The 15,883-nt window shown below is 39.7% G+C and overlaps 1 protein-coding gene across 2 annotated transcripts in view; it reads left to right on the top strand.

Annotated features, from left to right (window-relative positions):
• The window catches only part of Cntnap5 (contactin associated protein family member 5), a 902,127-nt gene that overhangs the window by 818,713 nt on the left and 67,531 nt on the right, over nt 1-15,883 (top strand). The gene's annotated exons all lie outside the window — the stretch shown is intronic.

Raw genomic sequence — 15,883 nt, 5'->3', positions numbered from 1 at the left:
TGATGCAGGAGTGTAAATTTGCTTAGATACAGGAGAAATTGCTAGAGAAAGGATGTTTCGTGTGAAGACCATGCACTCATTTGGGCATTTCAGGATTATTACAAACCCCTCTGTATCCTCTGTATCTTTCCAAGAACTTCTTATGGATCACGACACTCCCTTACTGGCTGGATTAATATGTACTGCATGTCTTGTCACAACTCAATTACATGGCACCACTCACAGACTATCAACCTACCTTTTTTGGCCTATATTCTAATTTTACAATGTGAAGGATATGTATAATCAGTTACATTAATTATATTATGTTTGTTTTTCTCTTCAAGGCAAATTATTGATTTTTTTCTTGTTTTTAATTATGTAAGCATGCCAAATGGTATTTACCATGCCTTTAGAGAATAGGGATCCTTGACACATCTCTCAATATATATTGGGCATGCCCCTCTTTCTTTGGAGGTTAAGTCATATAAATCTAAGCAAGAGCATGCTGCGTAAGTACATACTAGCAAAAGCTTGTGGTGATATGCTTTACTTTCTTTTACATACCACACATTCAAGAAGGTCTGAGGAGGTAATTAGAAATTATCCTAGACTTTGTTTCTTATTTCTTTCCCAGCTCAGATCAGAGGGGATGCCCTCTCTGTCTTCTCATATACCCACATCCATGACGGTTTTATAAACTTAGGGTTAATGGGATTAAGCTGAGGTCATCTTCTTGACTGGCAAGTACTGAGCCACTAAACATTTCACTAGCTTTAGCTTTAAAAATAATAATAGTGATTGCAAATTATTATGCCACCACAGTTCTAATCCTGGGAAAAAGCTATTATTAAGGACAGGGACAGGAAACTAAGATGTCTTTTAGATGGACAAGAAACAGATTGTATGAGCCTGCATTCTGGGTGTTCTCAAGAGCTCCACTACATCAGCCAAAGACACATAAAAAGCAAGCATGGCACATATCAGGCATGCTGTAGATCCCAATTCCCCCCTTCTCTGGATGGATGCATATCTGTGTTCCCATTTCCAAGGAAGGTTAAGTTAGACAGAATAATGGATCAAAAAAGAACAACATCTTAGATGGGGTCCTAGCCTCTGTATAAGTAAGATTTCAGAGTCAGAACTTGCTGCACTTCCCCCTCCCTCTTACTCCAAGAAGTTCAGTAATGGATTGACTCCATGAGAACAAGCAAAGCAGTGCGGGTATGTGATGTTCTGCATGTGGGAAATGCCTGAAGCTATTTAAGAGCTAGTTATTCTGTGTGTTAATGATTGCAGAAAGTGGTTCAGGAAATCATCTATAATTGGCCATCATTTATATTTTCATTTATGGAAGTGCCTGAAGCCAGCTCAAATTACTTTGTCTTCTCCATACTTGGCAGAACACTATTGTGGTGCCAACAGACACTGAGAAGTTACAAGGCCCAGATATGTGGATTTTATTCTGGCCAAGCTACAACTTTCATACCTCTGAACAAGTGAAATCATATTAAACCTAAGAGATGTGTGTGTGTGTGTGTGTGTGTGTGTGTGTGTGTGTGTGTGTGTGCCAGAAGTCATCTAAATGTCATTCTAGCAAGGACTTCTACCCATGAGCCATCTGCCTAGTTTTCCAGAAAACATATTTTAATGCTTCTGTGTTGGATAGTTTTATGTCAACTTGACAAAAACTAAAGCTACTTCATAGGAGGGAACTTCAATTAAGAAATTGCCTCCCCTGGCTGTCATGATAGAACTCTCATCCAGTGTCTGATGGAAGCAGATGCAAAGAGCCACTGCCCAGCCCCAGGTGGAGCTCTGGGGATCCAATTGGCAAGAGGAGGGATTATATGAGCAGAAATGTTGAGACCATGATTGGAACACAGAGACAAATAGCCAAATTAGTGGAAATACATGAACTGAGAACCAATGGTGGAGGAACCCCCATGGAACTGGACAGGGCCTCTGGATAAGTGAGACAGTTGATTGGTTTGAACTGTTTGGGAGGCCCCTAGGCAGTGGAGCCAGGACCTGTCCTTGGTGCACTGGCTGACTTTTTGGAGACTGGAGCCTATGCTGGGACACTTTGCTCAGCCTTGGTGTAGGGAGGAGGGGACTGGACCTGCCTTGTCTGAGTCTGGTAGGCTGTCCTGACTCCCCAGGGGAGACCTTGCCTTGGAGGAGGTGGGAGTTAATCAGTGATTAATGCCAGAGGGCCCAACCATTGTGGGCTGGTAGTCCTGGGTTCTATAAGAAAGAAGACTGAGCAAGCCATGAATAGCAAGACAGTAAGAAATACACTTCCATGGCCTCTGGTTTAGCTCCTGCTTCCCGTATCCTATACTGTTTGAGTTCCTGCCCTGGTTTCCTTTAATGATGAACTAAGATGTAAAAATATATGTCAAATAAACCTTTTCATCTCTAATTTTCTTTTGGTCATGGCATATCATCATGGCAGTAGCAACTCTAACTAAGACAAGTTGGTACCAGGAGTAGGAAACTGCTGTGACAGACCTGACCATATTTTGGGAGGATTGTGACAGGACCTCAGCAATTTGGGCTAGAAAAGCCATTGAGTGTTGAGATCTTAGCAAGATACTCTGTAGGAGCTTGTGAGATAAAAATGTTGAGAGTAGTGCAGATGATGGAGGCCTGGCTTGTGAAGTTTCAGAGGGAAACAAGGCTCTACTAGGCTATTTGAGTTAAGAAGCTGTGGGTCAGGTTAGCTGACAGTTAGCTGTGGTTCAGGAGCTAAAGAACTGGCTGATTAATGAAATACAAAACCACTAAAGTGAAACATTTGATTTGTTGGGATAATGATGCTGGTCAGCTGGGGCTGAACAATCAGTCATGATTAAGAAGAGACAAGCATCATTAAGGTGAAATCTTCTGGGAAGTATTTCCTCAGGGTCAGCATACAGAAGCTGTGTTCCAGAAATGCCAATGTTATTCCTCCTTTTGTCAGCCAAACTTAGTAGTATAAGAATCATCCCCAGTGGTAGTGGTTTTGTAGCATAAAAGAGTCATCAAGAGCATCTGAGGCTTGACACTATGTCAGCTGTGGAGTCCCTAAAGAGAGTCTTGAAGCAGCTATTAGTGAAAGTGTATTGCGAAGATGCCCAGGTTCTTCCTTCTTGAAGTATTTAACTTAACTTCGATTTTTATAAGAGTACACAATGAAAATATTTTTGAATTAAAAAATATTTGGAGTTTTAAAGGCACTGAATATTTTAAAGGGATTGAAATTTTAATGAGTTTGAATTTGTAAAGACTTTGGGGCTTTTAAAGTTATTTATGTTTTTATTGTGAGATTGTGGGGATGAATGAGAAAGGAAAGGTTGTGGCTTAATGATGATGTGGTAGAGGCCAGCACCAGCAGTTAATAGGTCCCAAGAAGATGTATGGAATTGATGAAGGAAGGATGACCCGGGCATGGTAGTCAGGAGAATCTTGCATCCTGACTGGCAACTAGAGTGCTTCCTTATTTATACAGAATGCATTAAGTAGGGATATATTCATGTTGCTCTAAAACATAGATCATATAATTTTTGTTTTTTTGACATGTGTCTCACTTACTCTTGTGTATCTTTTAGTAATCATTGATTAACTATGACAAAACAGTTATCATTCATAATGAATTTCCCCCCAAGTTTAATCATCATTGATAAAGAGTTCTCTTTTATAACCATTTTTACTCATTAACCCCATAACCCAATTTTTAAGAATCTAGAGGCATATGACAGCCTGTACTCAGGCTAGTAGCTTTTGTGGCTTCAACAATGCTAGAAAAAAACCAAAATCACCAAACCAGCCAGGAAAGATTTCCATGTCCCAAGCAGTTTATTATTATTAACTCTTAATGGTCAGAGTGCCCAAGGAAAATCCTCAGGCCAAAGCTGCTGCATTTATTATTCAAATTCTGGAATAATACAATGTTTACATTTAATATCTTTATATAATTCATTTATATGTCCAGTCCTGGCATTCTGTTGTTCTTTGGTCATATGGCTCTACATGTGCTCTGCATTTTCTAAGAAAGGAGGATCATGACATCTCATTCTTTATCATCTTCTATATCATTCTTTGCTCATCAATGTAAGTCTCTGTGTAGGGCAAACATAACTTTAGCCAATCTAACTTTATTGCCATATAGTCAGGTAATTGCCTGAGTGTATGGTAGGAAGAGGATTGTAATCTGATCTGTGGCTCACTCCTCTAGCCCACCAAATCCAATTGACCTTTCTAAGTTTACTTTGTTTTGACTATATTCTTCCTGAGTAAGTACAAGGACAGATGATTTAAGGATATTTTATAGCTTCATAAAGAGACCTCTGGCTTCTTTATGTGTGTCACAACCTCCAAGGTATAAGGAAGACCTTCGAATAGATTAGGATATCTCCCTATAAGCAGGAGGGGTAGTATGTTCAGGACATTCCTGGAGAAGCTTAAAAGCAGTACTTCTGGGGGAAGGTGTAAATGACTTACAAGAAATTTCAATTGATCCAATATCCCCAAACTATACAAATATTAAATGTTCCCCAAGTATGCAACAGGCAGAGATCAAAACCAAAAGTGGCATGGCAGCCATTATGCAGCTCAGTCAGCTTTGCTGGATCTTTGCCAAGCAGCTGTGTTGGCTTTTGCAGCTCCCATAATATATGGCTATGGAGCGGTGGTGGTGCATGCCTTTAATCCCAGCACTCAGGAGGCAGAGGCAGATGAATCTTTGTGAGTTCGAGGCCAGCCTGGTCTCCAAAGTGAGTTCCAGGAAAGGCACAAAGCTACACAGAGAAACCCTATCTCAAACAAACAAACAAAAAGATATGGCTATGATAGTGATATATTTGTGTGTTCAGTTGGCAAGTGGTTAATTTTGCATTATAGTTTTGTGTCAACTTGACATAAACTAACATCATCTGAGAGGGTGGAACCTCAATTACATGTAAAAAATATAAGCCACATAAGCCATTTCCTCCCAATTTGCCTTTAGTCTTGGTGTTTCATCACAGCAATAGTAATCCTAAATAAGACAGCTTCCCAAGAGACCACTGCATATTGGATGCTGAGCTGCTTTAGAGAAGGGTATTGAATCAGAAGAGGGTTCAGCTGCTTGTCATGTGGACTGATTGTGCAGTGGGTTGGCTACCACCAACCACCTCCCTGAACACAGTGGTGGTGATGTTTCAGAGCTACCACTCACAGTGGACTCTCTGGAGTACTAGTTAGAAGACATTAAATGATGGCCTTTTACAAAGCTCATAGTTTGAGTTAATAGCTTCCCTTGGGTCAGTTTTATTCCAGATCCCAAATTTGTGCTAGACATTGTCTTCCAGTTTGTCCTCACATACACCCCTACCCACCATCCAAACACAAATATCCCTGCCTTCTTTCCATAGCTCTAGCTTTGTCCTCCTTTCCTTCCTTCCTTCCCTCCCTCCTTCCGTCCCTCCCTCCCTCCCTCCCTTCCTTCCTTCCTTCCTTCCTCTCTCTTGTTTTGTTTAATTTTCCATCAGGCTTTTATGGAAAGATAAAAGGGAATCTCCCCATCCCTCTGTGTAAACCACAGGCTTCTGATTAGAAAAGACAGTCATGTGTAAGGCATTCTTCTAAGACACTGCACAGCTGCAGCTCCAACTTTCCTGCATCCAAACTCTTCAGAGATTCAGACTAAGTGTGATGAGTGCAATAGCGGTGGCCAAGGCAGAGGTGAGATCTTGACATCCCTTCCATCTAAGTCAAACATGATCCCTTTTCCAGCACCAATTAAAGAGTTATTTGCAAGTGGGTTGTTGTTGGGGGGGAGTGTGTGTGTGTGTGTGTGTGTGTGTGTGTGTGTGTGTGTGTGTTTACACTCTCTCATACCCACATATGCAGAAGATAGACATTTGATGTTTTCCTCTTCCATTTTCTAACTAAATCCTTTGATACAGGGTCTCTCACTGAACTCAAAGCTGACTGAAGAGACCTCCCAAGATCTGCCTTTCTGTGTACCTTAAATGTGATTTGATTATATGCAATTATTGCCATACTCAGATTGTATGTGAGTACTGGGGTTTCAAACTCAGGTCTCCATGCTTGCACAAGTGCTCTTCCCCACTTAACTATCTCTAAGTATACCCATTTTGACAATTTTTACATATTCTTTCCTCTAGTAAAACATTCTAGTTCTATTCCTTGTGTGCTCTTGGTGTGTGTATGTGTGTTGGTGTGTGCTATACATATGTACATGTTTGTGTTTATGTGCACATGTATGTATGGATTTGGAGGTCAGTAGTGGAAGTCTGTGTCTTTCTCTGTCTTTCCACATGCTTATTTTCTTAGACAGGGTCTAACATAAATTGAAACTCTTTGAGTGGGTAGGCTGGTTGGCCAGCTAACTAGGGATCCACATGTTTCCACTTCATCTAGCACTGAGGTGGCAGGTATGTGCCTTGTGCCCAAATTTTACATTGATGATGTAAATAAAAGAAAAAAAGTTATCTTGCTTTTCTAACAAGCACATTACAGACTAAGGCTTTTTTTTCAGCCCCCTATTGCTAAATTTTACATGGTCTTCCAGACACCAACTCAGAATTGTTTACTCTGAATCATGTTTTGTGATTTCTTTGTCCAGCCCTGGATCAGCTTCTTATAATATTTCTGTTGACCGCCTTGTAATGACTGCTATAGCTCTCCATGGCTCCTGGTACCTTGCTTATGATCTGGCTCTTGTGTACTGTGCATGCAGAGGGATGTCTACCTTGAATGGAACATGTCAATAGATGGCCTGCTGAACCCTGCACAAGACAAAAGAGAACACAGGAGGGAGTTCCTTGTGAGAGAGAAGTAGGACATCTGTGCAGCATTCTAGCAACAAGCCTCAGTCACCCAGTATTCCTTCTTTTGATCACTGTCTGTGGCCATTGAAACAAAGAGTACTCAAAGACACACATGAGTGAAATTACTGCCAAATATTTTCAAGTTTTAAGTGTTGTTATGAAGAGTGTCCATAGTCAATATAAAGGGCATCATAAAGTGTAATGTGAAATTCACAAAGCTGCCTCATTGGGACTACTTCAAAGACTAATTACTGCATTGAGTCCTAATAGCTGTTGCCTTCAAATCACATAATCATAAACAAATAGGAGAAATGCTTTCCCTTTAATGGAAGTGAATTCTAACTTGGTCTCCAAAGAAAGAAACATATATCGTTAGTAGCTTAATGTTATCTGTAAGCACATAAAGAATCACCAAGTCTCTCCCATGGAACCAGTGTCTCATATATGCGGTGAAGATTGAGCTCAGAGCATAGATGTGAAGCAGAGAGCTGGACTGGATTTATTCACACCTGTTCTAGTTTCATTTCTGTTTCTGTGATAAAAACACCCAGACAAAAAGCAGCTTATGGGAGAAAGGGGTTTATGCAGCTTCAGTTCTACATTACAGCCCATCACTGTAGAGATAGGTGAGGGAAGTTACATTGATCCACAGTCAAGAACAAGATACGCAGTTACATTGTATCCACAGTCAAGAACAGAGAGAAATAAATGTGTGCAGTCCTGCATGCTTCTTTACCTGCTTGCTTTTTCCTCTCTTGTGCATACAGGTCAGGATACTCTGCCTCAGAAATAGTGTCACTCAATGTGGGCTGGGTCCTCCCACATCAATTAAAAGTGAAGACAGCCCACTCCCCAAGACATAGCTCAGGGCTAAGCTGATCTAGAGACTTCTTCCATTAAGGCTCTCTTTCTAGAGGTTTTCAGATTGTGTCAAATCAACTGTTAAAACCTAATATTTATCAAGGGAGAAATTAAAATTAAAGAAACTCTTAATTTCATCATTCAGCATATTTTCCTGCCGTTCAAGAAAGGCTCCTCTTCTGTGAACCAGGACATAAGGAAACAGCGAGGAATAGAGTGCCCAGGAAAGTGGCAACTGGTCTGCATTTAGTTGCAGTAATGGACTTGATTCTATGCAAACACATTTTGATCTAAAGGTAGGACAGGTTGTGGGATATTTTGTGCTAGCGTAAACAGAAGCAGTGAAATAGAAGAAGATAATTGTTTCTTATTAAAGTGCTTAGAGTACGGCTGGATGAAGTAAACCAGAGCCCATCCACCAAATTTGCTGGAAGCCTTGGCGTCTGCTTATGACTTCCTCTAGGATTTTCAAGGTTGTTTTGAATAAGGAATGAATTGAGCCCAAGAAAGCCATAAAAGCAGAGTGGATGGAGGAAGCTTAGAGCACTGAGGTTACTAATTCAGTAGAAATTCTCAAAGAGCTCCTGGGTGACTGATTTTCTTCCAACTAACCTGCTCTTCCCTGATGCAAGATAGAAATTGTGTGAAATAGCCTTAATATTTACCTTTGCTCCAAAGGTGACTATCATTTCTACAAACTACAGCTTTGCCAACAAGCTTCCAAATACTAGATTTTTTTAAAAGCAGAGTAATCTCACTGTATTTTTAAAGATTTCTTTATATTTAATTGTGTGTGTGTGTGTGTGTGTGTGTGTGTGTGTGTGTGTGTGAACAAAGCATGGCATATCATGTGTGTGTGTGTGCACATATGTGCAAGGGCATTCAGAGGCCAGAAAAGGCCATTAGGGTCCTGGAACTAGAGTTATAGGCAGCTATGAGCTGCGTCACATGGGTGCTGGAAACTGAGCTCAGGTCCTCTGTGAAAGTAGCACATGCTTGTAAGTGCTAATGCATCATTCCAGTTCCCCATCTTATTTCTTTAATTCGACAAATATTCAATGTATGTAGAGTAAATAAATTATGCTTCTGTAATAAGTGGTGCAGTTAAATGAACAGTTCCATAACCTGGGCTCATAGGAACTCACAGACACTGACTGACAGCTAAGGAGCCTGCATGGGACCTACCTAGTCCCTCCACATATGTGTGTGTGACAGTTGTATAGCTTGGTCTATTGCTGACAGTGAGAGCAGGGCCTGTCCCTGATGCTTTGGCAGGCTTTTGGGAACCTATTCCTCATACTGAGTTGCCTTACCAAGCCATAATAGGAGGGGGGGAGCTTAGTCTTACCTGAAATTGATATGCCATGCTTTGTTGACACCCATGGGAAGCCTGCCCCTTTCTGAACAGAAACAGAGGACAAGAGGTTTCATGATGTGAGGTGAGGAGAGGAAGGGGAGGTGGGGGAGGGAATTCGAGAAGAGTGAGGGAAAACAGCAGTTAGGATATAAAAAATGAATGAATTTAGTTAATTAAAAAACAGGGGAAAAAGAGTTGTTATCTTTCCTATATCATTGTATGGGAAACACAATATCCTTGTCCATAGGGAGTATGACTAGGTCATGGTAAGATATGGACAATTCGCGGTTCCTGGCCCCAAAGTATTACAACCCTTTGATAATACTCAAGTTTATCTCGGTGCATATTCTACCTGTTCCCATGGACACCGATGTCTGTGGATACCAACCCAGTGCTTTGGTAGGCCTTTCTAATGACTGCCACCCTTCCCTCTCGGAACTCTTACCCACAGTAGAAACCACACACAAATGGAGAGAGGTGTTTGTGCCTTTGTATTCACTTTATTCTAGTGGGAGAGTGGCGGTGTCTAGAGCTGAAATTCTAATTGTCATTAAGGGGGATTTATAGGATTTTCATCATATTATCATATTATCAGGTTACGATTATATATATATATATATGTATATATATATATATATATACATATATATATATATGTATGTATGTATATATATATTCTTCCTTGGGAAATTTGGCTGTTTACTCAGGCCGGTTGTGGTGGCACGTGCCGGTATGATTTACTGAAGGAGGCAGAGGCAGGAAGATCCCGAGTTTGAGGCCAGCCTAGGAGGCTTGCTAAGGAGAAGCTTCAGCCAGGGACAAACTACAAACAGTGGCAGTGGGACCATGGAAGCAGTGACTGCTGCTCTGAGTTGCAGGCTTCTTCTCATCATGTTGGTGACTGTGGTGAGGTGATGCTGCTCCCTGGGACAGAGGGTTTACTGTGGCTTGCTCAGAGAAGAATTGCCAGGACCAGCGTGTTACAGGAAAGCATTGGCAAAGAGCCTGTAGTAATTTTTTGGGAGAAATTAACAGCAAATATCCCAAAAGTGATAGAATTGATCTTATAAAGAGAGATGATTGGATCTTGCCTCGAATTGTAGGGGAAAAACCCATAGCTGGAGTTCGTACATTTTATACAGATGCCAACAAACAAGGAAAGGCAGGTTACAAATCAGAAAATTTAAGTAAAGTGGTTCAAAGTCCTTATAATTCAGTTCAAAAATCGAAATTGTATGCTATTTTGTTGGTATTAATGGATTTTTCAGAACCTCTCAACATAGTTACTGACTCTCAGTATGCTGAAAGAGTGGTATTGTGTTCCCTGAAACATTGTGCACGCTAATAAACTTTTCTGGGGTTGGTAGCACATGCCTTTAATCCCAGCACTTGGGCGGCAGAGCCAATCTGATCTCTGTGAGTTCAAGGTCACATTGGAAATAGCCAGGCATGGTGACTCACACCTTTAATCACAGAAAGTAAACATTTAATCCCAGGTAGTGATGACAGAAACCAGAAAAGATATATAAGGCGTGAAGACCAAAAACTAGAAGCATTTGGCTGGTTAAGCTTTTAGGCTTTGAGTAGCACAGTTCAGCTGAGATCCATTTGGATGAGGACACAGAAGCTTCCAGTCCCAGGAAACAGGATCAGCTGAGGAACTGGCCAGGTGAGGTGGCTGTGGCTTGTGTTGCTTCGCTGATCTTCCAGCATCCATGCCAATACATTGCCTCAGGTTCGATTTTATTAATAAGAACGTTTTAAGATTCCTGCTACATTCTAAACTGGAGGCTTTTTTTATTTTTTGTAGTTTTGATGATTAAATATCTGTATAGAAAAAATTAACAATTCCATTTCCAGCTATAAATGTATTATATCCTCAAAACTTGTTCTTCTTATAGCTGGAGGGATGTGTTCTTTGATCAACATCTCTGTCTCATCCTGTACTTACCGCCTCTCTCTTCAGTGAGTCTATGGGATCTATATTTTCAGAGTCCAATGTTAGTGAGAACCTGTGCATTCTTTCTGTCTCTGCACTGTTCCACTTATCAGAATGCACCCAGGCACATCCATGTTACAAATGGAAAGTTGTTCGTTTTCACCAAGATGCTGTATACATAAGCCACATTTCCTTCAGTCATGCCTCAGCAGACTTGAAGGGCTTAGTTTAATATTTGGAGTATGTCTCTCATTCAGAAAGGCACATGGGAGGCAGGTATCTCTTTGAAATCCTCATTTTATTCCCATTATATATGTATTATATGTGTAATATATGAATATATAATATATAAAATAGGGATTGGGAATTTAGCTCAGTGGTAGAGAGCTTGCCTAGCAAGCACAAGGCCCTGGGTTTGGTTCTCAGCTCTGGCAACAAAACAAAACAAAACAACCCCCCCAAAAAAAACCAAAATAAAAATAATATATAAAATATAATACATATTAGAAAGCTGAACCATTTTGAATTCATTCAAAGAATTTTTAATACATTTATTTTTTGTGTATTTAGTTGATGTGTGTGTGTGTGTGTGTGTGTGTGTGTGTGTGTGTGTGTGTGTGTTTGCACATGCTCTGACTGTGCACATGCAGAAGTCAGAAGACAACTTGGATGAATCAGTTTCTCTATTTACCCCATGTTTCCTGGGGATCAAACTCAGTTCTTCTACCTTAGCAGCAAGCACCATTATTGACTGAGCCAACTCATCACACCCGTATTTTAAACGCCAATACACAAGCACCGACCTTATTTTCCAAAAGCTATATGATGTATATTCCATGCATAGTCTGTAGGAGTTCGTCTTTCTTCATTGTCTTGCAAACTTTTGTGATCTCTTGTCATTTCAGTAATGCCCATGCCAGTGAGTGTAAGATCTCAGTATGGTTTGGATTCACACTTTTTGATGAGGGTTGAGCATTTTTGGGTTTTCTGGTTTGTTTGTTTTTTTTTTGTTGTTGTTTTTTTTGTTTTTTTTCCCAGACAGGGTTTCTGTGTGTAATAGCACTGGCTGTCCTGGAACTCACTCTGTAGACCAGGCTGGCATCAAACTCACAGAGATCTGCCTGCCTCTACTTTACATGTGCTGGGAATAAAGGCATGCACCACCACTGCCAGCTGATTGAGTACTGTTTATTCCCTTTAGATAGTGTGTGTTTTCTTTGAAAATATCCATTCAGGATGTGTCCATTTCATCCAGAGTGTGTGTTTTGTATGGCTGCTGAGCAGTAAAATCTTTATGTATTTGGATGTTTGTAGACTCTTTGCTATATAATCTATTTTGAAGTGATTTTTTTTCCAATTCTGTTGGTCACCATTTTTTTTTAACTGGTTGTTCTGTATGCTGTACAGGAGCTTTAAAAAGGATATTCAATTCATATATTATTTGTGTGTATGTAGCTCCATGAAGTATGTATTAAGTGTAAGTGCCTATGCCAAGGTAAACTTGAGCAATGAGCATTCAGGAGTCTGTTCTCTCCTTCCCCCATGGGTTCTGGAGCTTGAACTCATTGGGCTTGCTCAGCGGTGACTGTTATAGCTGACCATCTGGCTGGCCCTGTCCCTAGGAAGCTAAGAAGCATCTCCATTTGATGCAGTCCACCTTATCTTCTGGCTATTTTAACCTTCAATTTTCAATTCATAGTTTTAAGAAATGTTTTTCAATTTTTTCTCTAGGAGTTTTTTAGTTTTAGATCATAAAGTTTAGTTTTTAGTATGTTCTAGGTCAGCTTCTGAATGTTTTCTACAACATTTCTAATTCTTTTGTGGGAGCTTCACCAGTTCTTTCATCATCATTTACTTAAGAGGCAGTCCATGTCCCTCTATGTGTTCTTTAAGATTTGTCAAGACAGTCTGGGAAGAGTTATAAGAGTCATTGTGGGTTGGACATGATCAGAATACATCTATGAAATGATAAAAAAAAAAACCGAAAAATATTTTAATCATTGGATGTTTTTCTTTGTGAGTGTATATTTAGCTTCAAGCTCTTTATTCTGTTACATAGATCTAGATGTCTAATTCTATGCCAGCACCATTCTGTTGTGAATACTATTGATTTTTCCATATTATTTTACATCCATGATGGTTTTGGTTTTGTTTCTCAAAATTCTGTTTACTCCTTAGGGTCTTTTGTGTTGTTTTTGTTTCTCAAAATTCTTTTTATCCTTTAGGGTCTTTTCGTTCCATATGAATTTAGGAGTCTATTTTATTAAATATTGTGACTAGAATTTTGATACATATTTTAGTCAATCTGTAATTTGCCTTGAGCAGTATGAACATTTTATGATAGTAGTTCTTTCTATCTATGCAGTTTTTCTAAAGAAATTGTGGGTCTTCTAGATTTTTATAACTATATCACTGCATCCAACCATCACTTATACAAGCCAGTATGAATACAAGCCCTGGAAAATAGGTTTAGCCTAAGAATGTAGTTTCTCAAGGTAGGTGTATTGTTTCTGGTCTGTTTTGTGAAACCAGAATGGCATTATTGTACACATTGACCTCAAGGCTATTAAACCATGCTTTGTGTTTTTATGGTGGGAGTTAAGGGGGAGACAAGCATGATGAAATTTAAATTGTAATGTAAGTCATAATTAAATGTAAGTGAAGAGCTCAATAAACCAAGGAAGATTCTTAGTCTAGACCTTTAGCCTGTACAGGTGCACAAATGGATATGCACAGTGGTTTATATGCATACTACATATACATACAAATAAGTAACACACACACACACACACACTCCCCTAAAACTATGTTCTGACCTCTACAGAATATGTAGATTATAATCATTATACCACAGTGTATGCTAGGGTAAAGAGAGACAGGTCTATGAGCTTATATGAGCTTAAAGAATCTAGGTAGTTTCCCAATGGAAACATCATGATGAATTCTGAAGGACAAGAGGGAAGGAGCCTAAAGTGAACGCTTCTCCTTCACTGAGAGCCTTCTGGAAGGGATGGCTGGCTATTCAGGACTACTGCATTCTAAAGAAAACCCATGAGTGTTGAAACAACTAAGATGAAGATTCTACACATGACTCTAAAAATTATTAAATAAATATTTTAAGAAGTTCTTCAATTTTTGAAACTTTGATTTATTTATTTATTTTTTTGAGACAGGGTTTCTCTGTGTAGCTTTGCACCTTTCCTGGAATTCACTTTGGAGACCAGGCTGGCCTCGAACTCACAGAGATCCACCTGCTTCTGCCTCCCGAGTGCTGGGATTAAAGGCTCTATAAAATTAAGGGGGAATAAAAAGGAAAGAACTTTGTAGATGAACATGGAAGGCAGAAACTCAATCATGATGAATTTGCTTAGTGAGGCAAGCAAGGTAATTCTGTCCAGTGTGACGAGGGTATTTTTTTGGAATGTAAATGTGATTCTTTGGAAGAAGGATCCTCATCATAATTTTTAGTTCTAGGGTTTTGTTTGTTTGTTTGTTTTTTAGTATGTTTTGCACTATTATTTTCAATTAAATAATTTTATCATATTAATATATTCATTGTGTGTTCTGTATGTGTGTTCATTGTGCCATGCCATGTATGGAGAAGTCAGGAAACACATTTTGAAAGTCAATTCTCTCCTTATGTGTGGGACCCAGGGATGGAATGCAGGTAGTCAAACACCGTTACCTGTTGAGACATCTCACCAGACCCCACTATTACTTTTCTAAGTAGTATTGATAAAAACTTTGCGTGCTTCTCACACACAGAAGGGAATAAAGGTATAGATTTGGCTCAAAGGTATAAAAATGCAAGAAAAAAGAAGATAGATGTAATTTGAGTGTATCAACATTAAAAGAAGCCACTAAAATTTTATGAGGTACTTGCTGATGACCAGAGTGCATTCTATTACAAATGCTTATTTCAGGAACATATTTGGAGAGGAAGAGATAACTACATCTTAAAAATCACTTTTATTTTTAATTTCCACATTGTAAACAGAAAAATCTCTGCCCATATTCATGCAGAGGAAGTACCCCATTTATGCACAGTATTGCCAATGTAGGCTAGAGAGAAAAATGAGACCAAGTGGGAGATAAATGCAGTATGATGCATTGCTCTCCTTGCACTTCTGACCTGGCACTTAGCCAATTCTTTACTTTGTTATATTGACAGTATATTCCCTGTGACAGTTTGCTACCTCTGGAACTGTAAACCTAAAGTGTTTACTATTGTGTAGACCTGAGGGAGGACTGTGGTGATAGAGAACCCTAGGGAAGAGAAAGACAATGAATATTAACAATCACAGAAAGAAGCCGAGAAAGGAAAAGAGGATTCAAACACTGGCATGATGACTAAGAATATCCATCTTGAACACAAGCCCCGTTGTTTTCCTATGATTGTCTGTCAGCAATGGGAAAAATGAGTCGGTCGAGGAAGGTCAAAGAAATGGGAAGATAGGAAGGGATGGACCAGAATCATACTTGGCCCAAATTTGAGTAAATGTGTTTTCTCCTTAATGCTCCTCAGAATATGATACTGTACTCTCTTCTCAGCATTGTGTGCTCACTTGTGTACTCAAGGAGAGAGCTTCTGGCGTCTGAGGAAGACTCCAACTGTACAGTACACGTGAACCCTCAGAGTGGACAGAGCAACCTGCGCCACTCACTAGCCTTGTTGGAGAGGCGAAATGGAAAGACATGCCTGGGATAAAGAAGCCAGTGGCTGTTTGCCTTCCATGGCACTTTTTCATGTAGAGTAGCTTTCAGATTGACAAAGGATATTCACACTAAAGTAGCCATTCTGTTAATACCACAATGCTTTGTCTTCCTCAAGCCCTCAATCCTCTTCTTCTCCCTCCTTCATATGTGTTTCCAGACTCTCTTAAATCCCCTTTAGTTTCCATCCATTTTGTATCCTCTGAGGCTGAGATT

This window comes from Onychomys torridus, chromosome 11 (assembly GCF_903995425.1).
Source record: "Onychomys torridus chromosome 11, mOncTor1.1, whole genome shotgun sequence".
Lineage (NCBI taxonomy): Eukaryota > Metazoa > Chordata > Mammalia > Rodentia > Cricetidae > Onychomys > Onychomys torridus.
The sequence above is the reverse complement of the archived record's forward strand: the minus strand, read 5'-3'. Positions and strand labels throughout refer to the sequence as shown.